We start from the raw sequence: 13,490 nt of genomic DNA, 5'->3' as shown, positions 1-13,490 counted from the left end.
ATGTATCCTTGATACATGTATCCTCTGCATGTATACATGTATCCTCTGCATGTATCCTTGATACAGCACATGAAGCTTCAAACTGGATTGATTTCATTACTGCAGCTCTTGCCTCTGCTGAGCTTGGTGAGGGCCGGTCAGTCCCTGAGCACAAACCACTTTCTTTGACCAGCAATTTCAGTCTCTTGCAATTTGGCAGGTAACTCACAACACAGGCCCTGAAAAGCCAGCCTTCCAGCTGGCCAACAGATTAGGTATCAGAGGGCTACTGGCTCTGAGGCAGAAGCCTGAGACAGAAGGCAATGTGTGTTTTTCCCAGAAAATCTTAATGAGTTCATGCACCTGAGCAAGTGGAACACTGAAAAAGGACAAATCACTAATTAGGCTGAGGCAACGGCACCGTTGATCACTCTAATCAGAGCGAGTGTCACCAGAAGGGATGCCTCTTTCTTTATATATTAATTTCCCAGCTTCGCTGGCTGAGATTCTACCTCCCGCTCCTCACTAGCAGAATGGTGCAAGTTTGATGCAGTCACAGCAGGGAGGGGGGTAGTTCCTATGAAACAATGCCCTGCTCTCTCCCCTTCTGTGGTAGTTAATCCATTGTGGGGTGTTCCTTGTGGGTGGTTATCCTTTTTCTCATTGGGGTCAGTGGTGTCGCTGGGAGGTACAGGCCACATCAGGTGACATGCACGGGCAGGTGACACCACTTTGGGCCAAAATTTTTAAAATCATGGTATTTTCAAATAATACCATCATGTTATATATCACCTGATGTGCAATTTCATGCAGAATGCAAAGAAACAACCCATGTTGAAATATCTCTATTCCATCAAAAGTTATAGCCAAAAGACCAGCAGGGGTGGAGCGATGGTACATTGCCCTGCCCACTGCATGAGCGGAGTGCCATCATAGGGGTGACACAAACCTAAGTGACACCACTGATTTGGGTCAGTAGGTTTCATCTTAGAGATACAATATTCCTGAATGCACAAACACACCAGAAATATGCAGGCAGGGGAGGCAGAGCCTTACCTGTTGTACAAGGGAAAATAGCTTCAGCCTTCCCTGTGATTGCGCCACATGGGCCACCCAGTTTCTGAATGACTGCAAAACAGAGCTCTAGTCTGCTGCAGCTCTCATCTCTCCCTGTATAGAAACTAGAATTGTGGCAGTGAAAAGTCAGCCTCCGCTGCATTGGTGCATGTGCTGCGTAAAAATAACATGGAAGCTTAGTGGTATTCTTGAATGACACCATCATGTCATAAATCATTGGATGTGTAATTTCAAGTGGAATGCAATGGAACAAACCCTGTTGAAATATCTCTATTCTATCAAACGTTACAGCAAAAAAAAAATCAGAAAAGGAAATCACAACCGCCTTATCCACAAAAAGTGGATTTACCTAATTTACCTAATGCAAAACTGACCAATGAGACTGATTGTTCTGAGAGTCAATGAGTTGTTATGATATAGTAGGGAACCAATGAGGTGTTACCATGAGTCAGCTATCATTTCCATATATCAGAGCTCATACTGGAACTCTTATTCAGTTGTGTATCATCAAGTTAGCCCCTGGTTTTTGGCTGGTTACTGATTTGTTGGGTGACCTGTACTGTTATCTATTTTTGAAAAGTGAATGGGGGTGACACCAATCCTAGTGATGCCACTGCATTTAGGTTTTGCATATGATATTATAATTTATTCTGTATGGTCTGGTACAGGAGGGTGTCCATCATGAGGATGATGCAATGAGCCATTGTCCCAGGTGATGCGAACCCTGATGCCTCTGCTCCTGCCCCCCACAATGTTATCCTCCACAATTCCCCTTTTGCTCTATTCCCCTCTTCCTTTTTGAACTGGGGAACAGAAAAAGGAGGAGTTGGCAGAGGCATCTCAAGCAACTGTCTGAGGCAGCCTTATAAGTGAATTAAAGCAAATACTTTAATTTACTTGCCACTCAAGTGTGTAGAATGGAGCTTCTCTGCAAAGTTTTTTTTTTTAAATGTTACTGCAGAACACTTTTCTAAACTTGTCACTATAACTTCTGAGACAGAAACACACACTGTTAAAAAGTCAAAGCAGAGGAGGAAAGTGATGGAGGCGGACAACTCCTAGGAAGAGCATATTTTGTACTAAAATGTGACATCAATTAGTCTGAGAAGATCATGGATGGAATCTGTGTTGTGCACAATTCATTTTCCCTGGGTTGCATTAACCACGTTATGTGGGCTGTAGATTTGCCCAGTCCAGTCTCCTGAGGAGCAGCTGGGGAGGGATGCTTTGAAATTGCAATCACTGCTTGCTCGGAGGGCACCAAGAAGGCAAGAAGGAAAGAACTGGACTCAGTAAGCTGGACTCCTCTGCAATTACTCCCCCTTGTGTCTCCAAAGTGCCCTTCTATCTGGTTTCTCAAGGCATTATAACCATCTGTGAGAAAGATGGAGAAGGGATTATAGATATGCAGCAGGACAAGTTGTGGATTCTGCTCAAACTATATTGTAAAGGATACATGTGGTTTGGGGGAGGGAGGCAGCTCAAGAGTAAATTTTGAACAGAAAAGTTGACTGTGGTGAAAGATAAGCAGCCCAATTCTAAGTTAAAAAAAAAACAAAAACTTTTCTTGGTTGTCTGATTGTCCACCCCACTTGTCAGGGTCCTGGCAGGGAAATACCCCCTAAATAGCTACCCCACTGCCACCAGCCCAAGTACCAGGTTCACTAGAGGGATTCCCTGGGCTAAATCCCTTTTCCTTGCAACTTAAGCAATTTAATGGGTTCTCTTTAATTCCTCTCTTACTTCCTGTTGGCAACCTTCAGTCTCGAAAGACTATGGTATCGCGCTCTGAAAGGTGGTTCTGGAACAGTGTCTAGTGTGGCTGGAAAGGCCAATTCGGGAGTTACAATCCCTTCCACACTGGGAGCAAGTGCAGTCAGTCTCTGGTCTGTCTCCCTGGCTATGGGCCTTCCTTCTTTGCCTCTTTGCCTCCGTCTGTTGGCCAAGTGTCTCTTCAAACTGGGAAAGGCCATGCTGCACAGCCTGCCTCCAAGCAGGCCGCTCAGAGGCCAGGGTTTCCCACTTGTTGAGGTCCACTCCTAAGAGATCCCTCTTGCAGATGTCCTTGTATCGCAGCTGTGGTCTACCTGTAGGGCACTTTCCTTGCATGAGTTCTCCATAGAGGAGATCCTTTGGGATCCGGCCATCATCCATTCTCACGACATGACCGAGCCAATGCAGGCGTCTCTGTTTCAGCAGTGCATACATGCTAAGGATTCCAGCATGTTCCAGGACTGTGTTGTTTGGAACTTTGTCCTGCCAGGTGATGCCGAGAATGTGTCAGAGGCAGCGCATGTGGAAAGCGTTCAGTTTCCTCTCCTGTTTTGAGCGAAGAGTCCATGACTCGCTGCAGTACAGAAGTGTACTCAGGACGCAAGCTCTGTAGATCTGGATCTTGGTATGTTCTGTCAGCTTCTTGTTGGACCAGACTCTCTTTGTGAGTCTGGAAAACTCTCTTACTGCCTGATAAAGAACATAGTGGTTCCCAGATACCTTAATGAGACCCAGACTAAAAGGAAGAAACTCAATGTTTATTCAGATCCACTATTTCAAACTAGCAAAAGGGGACTTCTACACAATCCAGATGAACAGTTGGCTAACCAGATTCCAGTTATAGGAGGCTCTCAACCTGCAGGACTCCCCCAAAGCAGAACTCTTTTGTAAACTTGCTGGCAAAACAAAAAAAAGATAAAACCCTAACACAGTCTAACTCTTTTACTGACTAGCCAGAATTAGTTTAGGGCACAATCCCAGCCAACTTTCCAGCACTGACTTAGCCACAACGCTAAAGTAAGGTAACAAACATGTCCTTACCTTGAGGAGGCCTCCTTGACTGCCTCCCCACTACAGGATGCAGTGCACACTACATTAGAACAGATAAGTCAGTGCTGGAAAGTTGGTTAGGATTGCTCCCTTAATTCTCTCATTTACTCACTCCACCAGAGTGAGGCTGGCTCCCTTAGGTCTCATCCACCAGGAAGGCAGCAAAGTGCCTTTCTCTAAGGGTTTTTATCCTTTTCACCAATGAAAACAACCAATTTTATTATTTTATTTTCTGGATCTGGTCCCCACTGTCATTTCTAGGCCATCTGGCAAGCCAAGTCCCCATGTTCCATGTCACTGAAAGATTTCCATGACACCTGCAATCTCCATTCTCTGCCTGCAGGACAGACATTCCTGCCTCTTTAGCTCATGGGAGTGTTCTGAAGACAAGCCTGATAAAAATTGGAAAGTAACTGGCACAGCTTTGTGTTGAAGAAGAAAAAAACTGGCTTGAAAGGTCTTCCTGGGACAGGGTGTCAGGAAAGAAGAGGGAGGTCTGAACACATGGAGAAGGAAGTGTTGCCCTATTATTTATTTTCCACATTTTTATACCGCCCTTTTCTCCAAGGAGCTCAGGATCAGCATACACAGCTCCTCCTCTCCTTTTGCCCTCACAACAACCCTGTGAGGTAGGTGAGGCAGTGACTTCCAAAGTCATCCAAGACGCTTCATGGCAGTGTGGGGATTTGAACCTGAAACTTCCAGATCTCAGTCCAACACTGACTACACTATCCTGGTTCTCTAGGATGGCTCTCTATTATTGCTTCTGTTCTTTGCTTTGACCAGGCAAAGGTCATGTCCAGGTTGCAGACTGGTGTGGGCACTATCAGCAGTGGATCTCCCCAGCTCCGCGCCCAGGGCAAAGGTCCACGATGGCGCCCCCCCATGGGCTACTGCCGCCCCCCCACAAAAATCCGCCCCCCCAACCTGAGGTTCACAGAGCCTCACGCGACCCAGGAACACATCAGAGAAACCTTTGTGAGGTTCCCGGACACTTTAAACTGTGCTTCCAGAAAACCAGAAGCACAGTTTCTGCCCCCGTCAGGAGCCTCAGAGAGGCTTCTGCAAGGGTCCTGGTGCCTCGCACCTGGGGCGTTTGCCCCATCGGACCTTATGGTAGGTTCACAACTTGGCACTATCCACTCACTTGTTTCAAACACCCTCCCCCCACTTTGAAAAGGAAGAGAGGAACAGAGTGGAAGAGAAAGTGTAGAGAAGAAGAGAGGGGTGGGCTAGAGTAGTCAGAGCCACTCTTCTCATCTGCACTTCCTCTTCTGCTCTGTTCCATTCAAGGCAGCAGGAGGCAGAGCAGCAGAGGCAGTGGCTAGCATGCTACTAGATAAGAGGGGGTGGCATTTGGAGTGCTGCCTCAGGCCCCAGAAGGTTTTGGGCTGGCCCTGTGTTTCCACCTCCATTTCAACTAAGCAGTGGTGAGGAAGCAGTGAGCGTAACCAAGGAAACGTTTTGATGCATTTGTACTGATACACACTCCTGCTTCTTCAAGAAGTTCCAGTGGCCATGCTATAAGGTTTTGTGTCACTTGGATAGGGAAACAGTGACAACTTCCAGTGGGTTCCGACAGACTGTCATTCTAAAAATTGGATCCTGGTGCTAAAAATTTTGAGAACCACTACTCTGTGTGCACACTGTGATCCTGCTCAGAAAGTGTGTGTGGCTCCTGAAATGCCAAGGGAGAGAGGCTGATTCAAATGGGCCTGTCAGCTCTGCTGTAATGAATTAGCAGATCAATTGCATTGCAATTGTTAATGAAGCCCATGCAACCATGGGGATAAATAGAGCAGCATCACTCTCAATGGTGCTCTAATGAATGTGGGAGAATGTAATTAATGTGTTTGTGTTGTGGAATTAAAAGTCCAGGGAGGAGGAGGAAGAGAAAGCTACCATCCAGATAAAAAGCCTATCCTCTCCAAGAGATTCTCAAAAACTAATTTATGGTAGGAAGTGGCATTAAAAATGAGACACCACAATTGCCTGGGGAGTGTTTAGCAGCTTTTGGCAGCAGCAGGAGAACTCGACAATGGTGGGCAGGACAGAACAGTTGCCCATGAGAGGTGTGAGTGTACAAGGGAAGGAAAAATGTTAGTGACACACACTGTTCTGAGATGAGGTGTAGATCAACTTTTGTTTAACTAAGGGCCCAATCCTAAGTCCCCCACCACTGATGCTGTTGCACCAAAGGAGCACCTGCTGCATCCAGTGGTGGAGGGGTAAAGTTGCTGAGGTAAGTGCATTTTTACTCTGGGGCAAGACTCTGTTGCCCCAATGGGACTCCTCAATCTGAGCCAACAATTTTGCTGGCAGAGAAGCAAGGAGAGTAAGGAAGAGGGAAGGGGACAGAAAGTGGGGTTAGGTTCTGATCATAGTTTACATGCAAGAGGGTTTATGGGAAGAGGAGGATGTCATAGGATAAGGAGGGGGAGGAATAGGGGAGTTTATGGGCAGGGGGGTGGAAGGGACATGGAATAGGAGAGGGAGGGGGCAGATCTCAGCATGCTGGTGCAGCTGAGATCCATCCTCTCTTGTTCTGTGTCCCTCCAACCCCCCTGCCCATAAACTCCTCCATTTCTTATCCTGTTACACCCACCTCCACTCTCAACCTCCAGTACCAGCTTACAGTGCTTCCAGAGGTTGCCAGCAGCAGCAGTAGACCTCTGGCACGGTCACCATTTGCTGCAGTAGATTCAAAATGGCCACAGGTATGCACTGCTGTATAGCCACTTATGACAGTAGAACTGTGTTCTGCTGTCATCAAGGGCACCCCAGTACTGGTTAGGATTGGTCTGCCCATCTGCCAAATGGATTATCTGCTGTACTGATACAACTTGTGCTTTGGTCATTCCATACAGCACCCATTGGAAATGCACTCATGCAAAATGGTGACACACCTTGGACAGCAGATTCACTTGATTTTAGTTGCCCAAATTAAGTCTGGTTACATTGAAAAAGTGGGGAACTGGCATGCGCATGCTTCTCATTGTGACGGTGGGTTCAGAGCTGACAGAATGAGCACATTTCTGCCACAGGGACGGGACAAGCTAAGGCACCAAGGGTTCCCCAGTCTCCGCATGCCAGGTTGCTGACAGTTCATGAGCCATTGGTGGCACTGCAGAGGCCATCATAGGATAGGATAGGAATGGCCAAATCATTGTGATGGCGCACGCACACACACACACATGCACGCACGCACACACAACACGCGGTTGGGAACCAGGCCATAAAAGAGGAGGCTGAGATTGACACAACTTAGCAATTGCCCTGGGAAGTTTACAGCCCCATAAACCAGCCAGTTTCTGAACAAACAAAGCGGAACGATTTGGAGCCGTTTTGTGGCTCTCTTTAGATGTGACTGATTTTGCTGCCACTTCTTGGGTTGACAAAAAGGACCTCAACTTGCAAGGATCTCTGCAAAGTACATACAGTCCTTCATCAGGCAACTGGCTCCACTTTTGCACTAGCTACCTCAGACAATGGCTGCTTCTGCATGCCGGCAGCTCTTAACCTTTGCAATGCATGATGCTTCTCATTTGGTTTGGTCCACATGCTTGAAGAATCTCCACCCAAGTGCTAGGAATGTGCAGCAATAGTGAGACGAAGGCCCTCCGCGCAATTGAGTCAATTAATTAAGTTGGATGCATGGCAATAAGCCAGAAAATATTCAGGCTGACTGGACAGAGCACCGCCCTGGGAGAAGATTTAGTTTACCTCCACGAAGGTGGTGACACTTGAGAGTCTGTGTACAACTTTGCTCTGGTGTGCAGTTTGCGGCCACTGTATGGGGGAACAAGCCCTACAAGGAAAGGTTGAAGGAATTTGGTATGTTCAGCCTGGGGTAGAGAAGGCAGAGAAAGGATATGATAGTACTCTCCAAAGACCTGAAGGGCTGTCTTATGGGACAAATTTATTCTCAACTGCTTCTGAAAGTAGAACTAGATCCAATGGGTTCAAACTGCAAGAAAAGAGATTCTGATTGAAGATTAGTAAAAAAATTCCTGATAGTCAGGGCAGTTCGGCAGTGGGCAGATTGCTTAAGGAGGTAGTGGATTTACCCTCACTGGAGATCTTCAAGCAGAGGCTAGACAAGCACATGCTGGAGATTCTCTAGAAGGATTTCCTGCTACAGACAGGGGGTTGGACTAGATTACCTTTTATGCACCTTCCAACTTATGAATCTAAGCCTGCATTGATTAATGGGTTCAGATCAGGCCCAGGAAAGAGAATAGGATATGTTGTACTCCAGCGCTGCTGATCCTGCCAATTCCGAGGCCCCTCCCTGCTCTCCCCCACCATCCTTCCACCCTGCATGGGACTGACCTGCTCTGGCAGGCATCCTTCTCTCCATTGGCACACGTGCCTTCCTGCTGGTATGCTTGTTACAAATGCTGTCACAAAGCACTTTACAGCACTTTTGCGACAGTGCAAGGATTGTTACAGATCCTACTACCAATGGCTACTGGGCACTAATGAGGGTTGCCTAATAGGGTTGTAAAAACAGAAGCTGCTAGTCTTACACCCAAAATACACAAAGAGTCAAAAGGAGATTTTTGCATTCAAGTTTGCCTGTGAACCAAATGTGTGGTAAATATTATGAACAGGCGCTAGGCTTTGAGATGCCCTGGCATATTTGGCAACAATGACAGCGGGCACACCTGCGTCTGCGCAAAGAGCACACTCTTTGGAGAGCAGCCTTGAAACATGCTGAGTGTCTGAAACCCAGTGCTGGAAAACAGCAGAATGTTACAGAAAGGGCTTTATCTCAAGAATGTGTGGTTAGACAGGCCAGCTAGAAGCTGTTAGTGTAACCTTTAGTAACCCTCTTTGTATTGCAAGGGATTGCGACATGTTTTAAGAATGAATAAAGGCAAGAGAAGGAGGAACTCAACTAAGATGTGTTCCAGCCTCTGCATCTCTCAGAAACCTGGCTCCCAGCATTCATTTACTGTGCCGATCTCATGCTCTTTTAGCCTCAGTTTCCTTCCTTACTTCTTCAGTGCCCTGCACTCATCAAGCCACTAAGCCATAACAGGCCTGGTGGACTTCCCAAGCAGTATCAAACTGCAACAAAATGCAATTTGATAAGTAGGCAGACCAGAGCAGGACACAATAAACTTTCCAATCCACAGCAAATATGGGGAACAAAGAGTGTGGATGTGTCTAGCAGCTGCAGCCACTACAAGCACAATAGGGGAAATTGATCCTGAAGCCGAAGCCTTGGGGAAGAACATCGTCCTCTGTTGATCAGAGGACGCCGCCTGGTGGCCAAAACACACCATTCTGCAGATGCCTCAAGAGTTGTGCATTTGTTAATTTTAGTTGTCTCAATAAAAATAAAAAATAAAGAGTTGTGCAGTGATCAAGCACAGAATGACAGGCACAGGGAAGTAGCCACACCAGAGCTCATCTAGAACCAAAGCAGAGTTCCACCACCAGCAGTGGTGCGTAGTGGTGGAGGGGGGCACAGGTACACTTGCCCAGGTGCGCAACGCAACAAACCTGCAGCTGGGGGTCTGGTTCTGGCACATTCAGGCGAAGATTCAAAGGGTCCAGTTAAGGGCCCAATATCATCCAACTTTCCAGCACGGATGCAGCTGTGCCAGTCGGGCATGTGCTGCATCCTGTGGGGTGGGGGGCAGCCATGGAGGCCTTCTCAAAGTAAGGGAATGTTTGTTCCTTTATCTTGGGGCTGCATTGCAGTTGGATAGGATTGGGCCAGTAGTGTAGCTAGAGGGGGTGCAAAGCACTAAGTTTTGCAGGGAGCCTCACCGCACTGTGCAAGTGGCCCCTCCCCCTCTCCTTTGGAGCCATTCCGGGCAAGGGGGAGCCTACCCAAATGACTCCAAAGGGAAGGGGCTTCTTGCACAGCATGGTGAGGCTCCTTGCAAAACTTAGTGCTTTGTACCCCCTCTAGCTACACTACTGGATTGGGCTGTGACTTGAGAGTTTGGGGGTGGGGAAAGGGGCACTTTAACATAACATGTCAATTAGCTATTAACTCTTCTCCTTTCCAGTTACATTCAAAACAAATAGGATCTGAGTTAGTGGGGGGGGGGTTCATGCTGTTTTCCCATCAACTGTGCAAAACAACTGGGTTCTCTATATTTTCCTAAAGTCAGTTCTTACTTCTGCTGTCCCTGGAGATGGGGGGGGGGATTAGTGATGACTAGGAGAGTGTTTTTTGAGTAATTTTTTCCCCAAAATTTCTTGCTTAAATAGGAAATTGTGGTGTTGTGCATTTTTAGTCCAAGAGTGCATTGTAATATAATTATAGATTATATAACTCGCTTATATATAAAGCAATTTATTTGATCATAAAGCAAACTATTATTAAATAAAGTGAATTACTATCAAAGTGAAATATTATTTTAAATACTGTATTATTTATGATATGGTATGGTGGCAACCTTCAGTCTCGAAAGACTATGGTATCGCGCTCTGAATGGTGGTTCTGGAACAGCGTCTAGTGTGGCTGAAAAGGCCGATTCAGGAGTGACAATCCCTTCCACACCGGGAGCAAGTGCAGTCTGTCCCTGGTCTGTCTCCCTGGCTATGGGCCTTCCTTCTTTGCCTCTTTGCCTCAGACTGTTGGCCAAGTGTCTCTTCAAACTGGGAAAGGCCATGCTGCACAGCCTGCCTCCAAGTGGGACGCTCAGAGGCCAGGCTTTCCCACTTGTTGAGGTCCATTCCTAAGGCCTTCAGATCCCTCTTGCAGATGTCCTTGTATCGCAGCTGTGGTCTACCTGTAGGGCACTTTCCTTGCACAAGTTCTCTATAGAGGAGATCCTTTGGGATCCGGCCATCATCCATTCTCACGACATGACCGAGCCAATGCAGGCATCTCTGTTTCAGCAGTGCATACATGCTAGGGATTCCAGCTCATTCTAGGACTGTGTCGTTTGGAACTTTGTCCTGCCAGGTGATGCCGAGGATGCATCGGAGGCAGCGCATGTGGAAAGCGTTCAGTTTCCTCTCCTGTTTTGAGCGAAGAGTCCACGACTCACTGCAGTACAGAAGTGTACTCAGGACGCAAGCTCTGTAGACCTGGATCTTGGTATGTTCCATCAGCTTCTTGTTGGACCAGACTCTCTTTGTGAGTCTGGAAAATGTGGTAGCTGCTTTACCGATGCACTTGTTTAGCTCGGTATCAAGAGAAAGAGTGTCGGAGATCGTTGAGCCAAGGTACACAAAGTCATGGACAACCTCCAGTTCATGCGCAGAGATTGTGATGCAGGGAGGTGAGTCCACATCCTGAATCATGACCTGTGTTTTCTTCAGGCTGATTGTCAGTCCAAAATCTTGGCAGGCCTTGCTAAAACAATCCATGAGCTGCTGGAGATCTTTGGCAGAGTGGGTAGTGACAGCTGCATCGGCAAAGAGGAAGTCACACAGACATTTCAGCTGGACTTTGGACTTTGCTCTCAGTCTGAAGAGGTTGAAGAGCTTTCCCTCTGATCTGGTCCGGAGACAGATGCCTTCTGTTGCAGTTCCAAAGGCCTGCTTCAGCAGGACAGCGAAGAAAATCCCAAACAAGGTTGGCGCAAGAACACAGCCCTGCTTCACTCCGCTTCGGATGTCAAAGGGGTCTGATGTGGAGCCATCGAAGACAACAGTGCCCTTCATGTCCTTGTGGAAAGATCTGATGATGCTGAGGAGCCTGGGTGAACATCCGATCTTGGGGAGAATCTTGAAGAGGCCGTCTCTGCTGACCAGGTCGAAAGCCTTCGTGAGATCTATGAAGGCTATAAAGAGTGGCTGTCGTTGTTCCCTGCATTTCTCCTGCAGTTGTCTAAGGGAGAATACCATATCAGTGGTGGACCTGTTGGCTCGGAATCCACACTGCGATTCTGGATAGATGCTCTCTGCAAGTACCTGGAGCCTCTTTAGTGCAACTCGGGCAAACAACTTTCCTACAACGCTAAGGAGAGAGATGCCGCAGTAGTTGTTGCAGTCACCCCTGTCGCCTTTGTTCTTGTACAGCGTGATGATGTTTGCATCCCTCATGTCTTGAGGTACTCCACCTTCTCTCCAGTGAAGACAGAGGATTTCATGCAGCTCAGTGACGATGATCTCTTTGCAGCACTTTAGGACTTCAGCAGGGATGCTGTCTTTTCCAGGTGCCTTGCCAAAGGCAAGGGAGTCCAGGGACACATGAAGTTCTTCTAGGCTTGGTTCACTGTCAAGCTCTTCCAGCACAGGCAGGCACTCAATGTTGTTCAGCGCTTCTTCGGTGACTACATTTTCCCTGGAATATAGCTCAGAGTAGTGCTGCACCCAGCGTTCCATCTGCTGTGCCCGATCCTGGATGACATCACCTGCGACAGACTTCAGAGGGGCAATTTTCTTCTGTGTTGGACCTAGGGCCTGCTTGATACCATCATACATCCCCTTGATGTTGCCCGTGTCAGCTGCTATCTGTATCTCGGAACAGAGCTGGAGCCAGTAGTCGTTAGCACATCTCCTGGCAGTCTGTTGGACTTTGCTGCGAGCAGCTCAGAGGACCTGCAGGTTGCGCTCACTGGGACAGGCCTTGTATGCTGCATGAGCTCTCCTCTTTTCCTCAATGACTGGTGTCCACTCCTCAGAGTGAGCTTCAAACCAGTCTGCCGCCTTGTTGGTCTTCTTGCCGAATATGGACAAGGCGGTGTTGTAAACGGTATTCTTGAAATGTTCCCATCTGTTGGATGCATTCGCGTCGGCCGGGCCTGGAAGAGATTCCTCAAGCGCTCGTGCAAATTCCTCCACTTTTCTCTGATCCCGGGTCTTGCTGGTATCAATGCGAGGTCTTCCTTCCTTTTTCGTGTGATACAGTCGCTTTGTTTGCAGTTTCACTCTGCTGCACACCAGGGAGAGGTCAGTGTCGCAGGCAGCACCCTGATAACTGCGTGTGATCTTGATGCTGGGAAGGCTGGAGCATCTGGTGAGGTTCAGGTCGAGCTGGTGCCAGTGCTTTGATCTTGGGTGTCTCCAAGAGACTCTAATGTTGGGGCTTTGTGTTGAAGAACGTTTTGCTGACACAGAGACCGTGATGATAGCAAAACTCTAGCAGGCGTTGGCCATTTTCGTTCATCCTCCCAGTTCCAAACTGACCTAAGCAAGTGGGCCACGAACTGTTATCAGCACCAACTCTAGCGTTGAAATCGCCGAGGATGAACAATGGCTCTTTTACAGGGATCTTCTTGATAGTGGTGGCCAGGTCATCATAGAATTTGTCTTTGGCTTCTGCTGGAGACGACAGAGTCGGTGCATAAGCACTGATGAGAGTGATAGGTCCTGCTGATGACTGGAGCTGCAGGGACAAAATTCTTTCACTTCCCACAGTAGGTGGGATGATGGATTTCAGCAGGGTATTTCTGACCGCAAAGCCAACGCCATGTTCCCTGGTTTCATTTGGTGGTTTTCCCTGCCAGAAAAATGAGAAATTTCTCTCCTTGACAGATCTGGAATCTGGCAGCCTCGTCTCTTGAAGGGCGACAATGTCCATCTGCAGTCTGCTCAGCTCCATGTCGATGACAGCTATTTTACATCATCATCTTGCAGGTCATCAGAGAAGCCAGGTGTCATTGCCCTAATGTTCCAGGTGCCCAGCTTTAGGGCAG

Source organism: Tiliqua scincoides, chromosome 10 (assembly GCF_035046505.1).
Source record: "Tiliqua scincoides isolate rTilSci1 chromosome 10, rTilSci1.hap2, whole genome shotgun sequence".
Classification (NCBI taxonomy): domain Eukaryota; kingdom Metazoa; phylum Chordata; class Lepidosauria; order Squamata; family Scincidae; genus Tiliqua; species Tiliqua scincoides.
Note: the sequence above shows the minus strand (reverse complement) of the source record.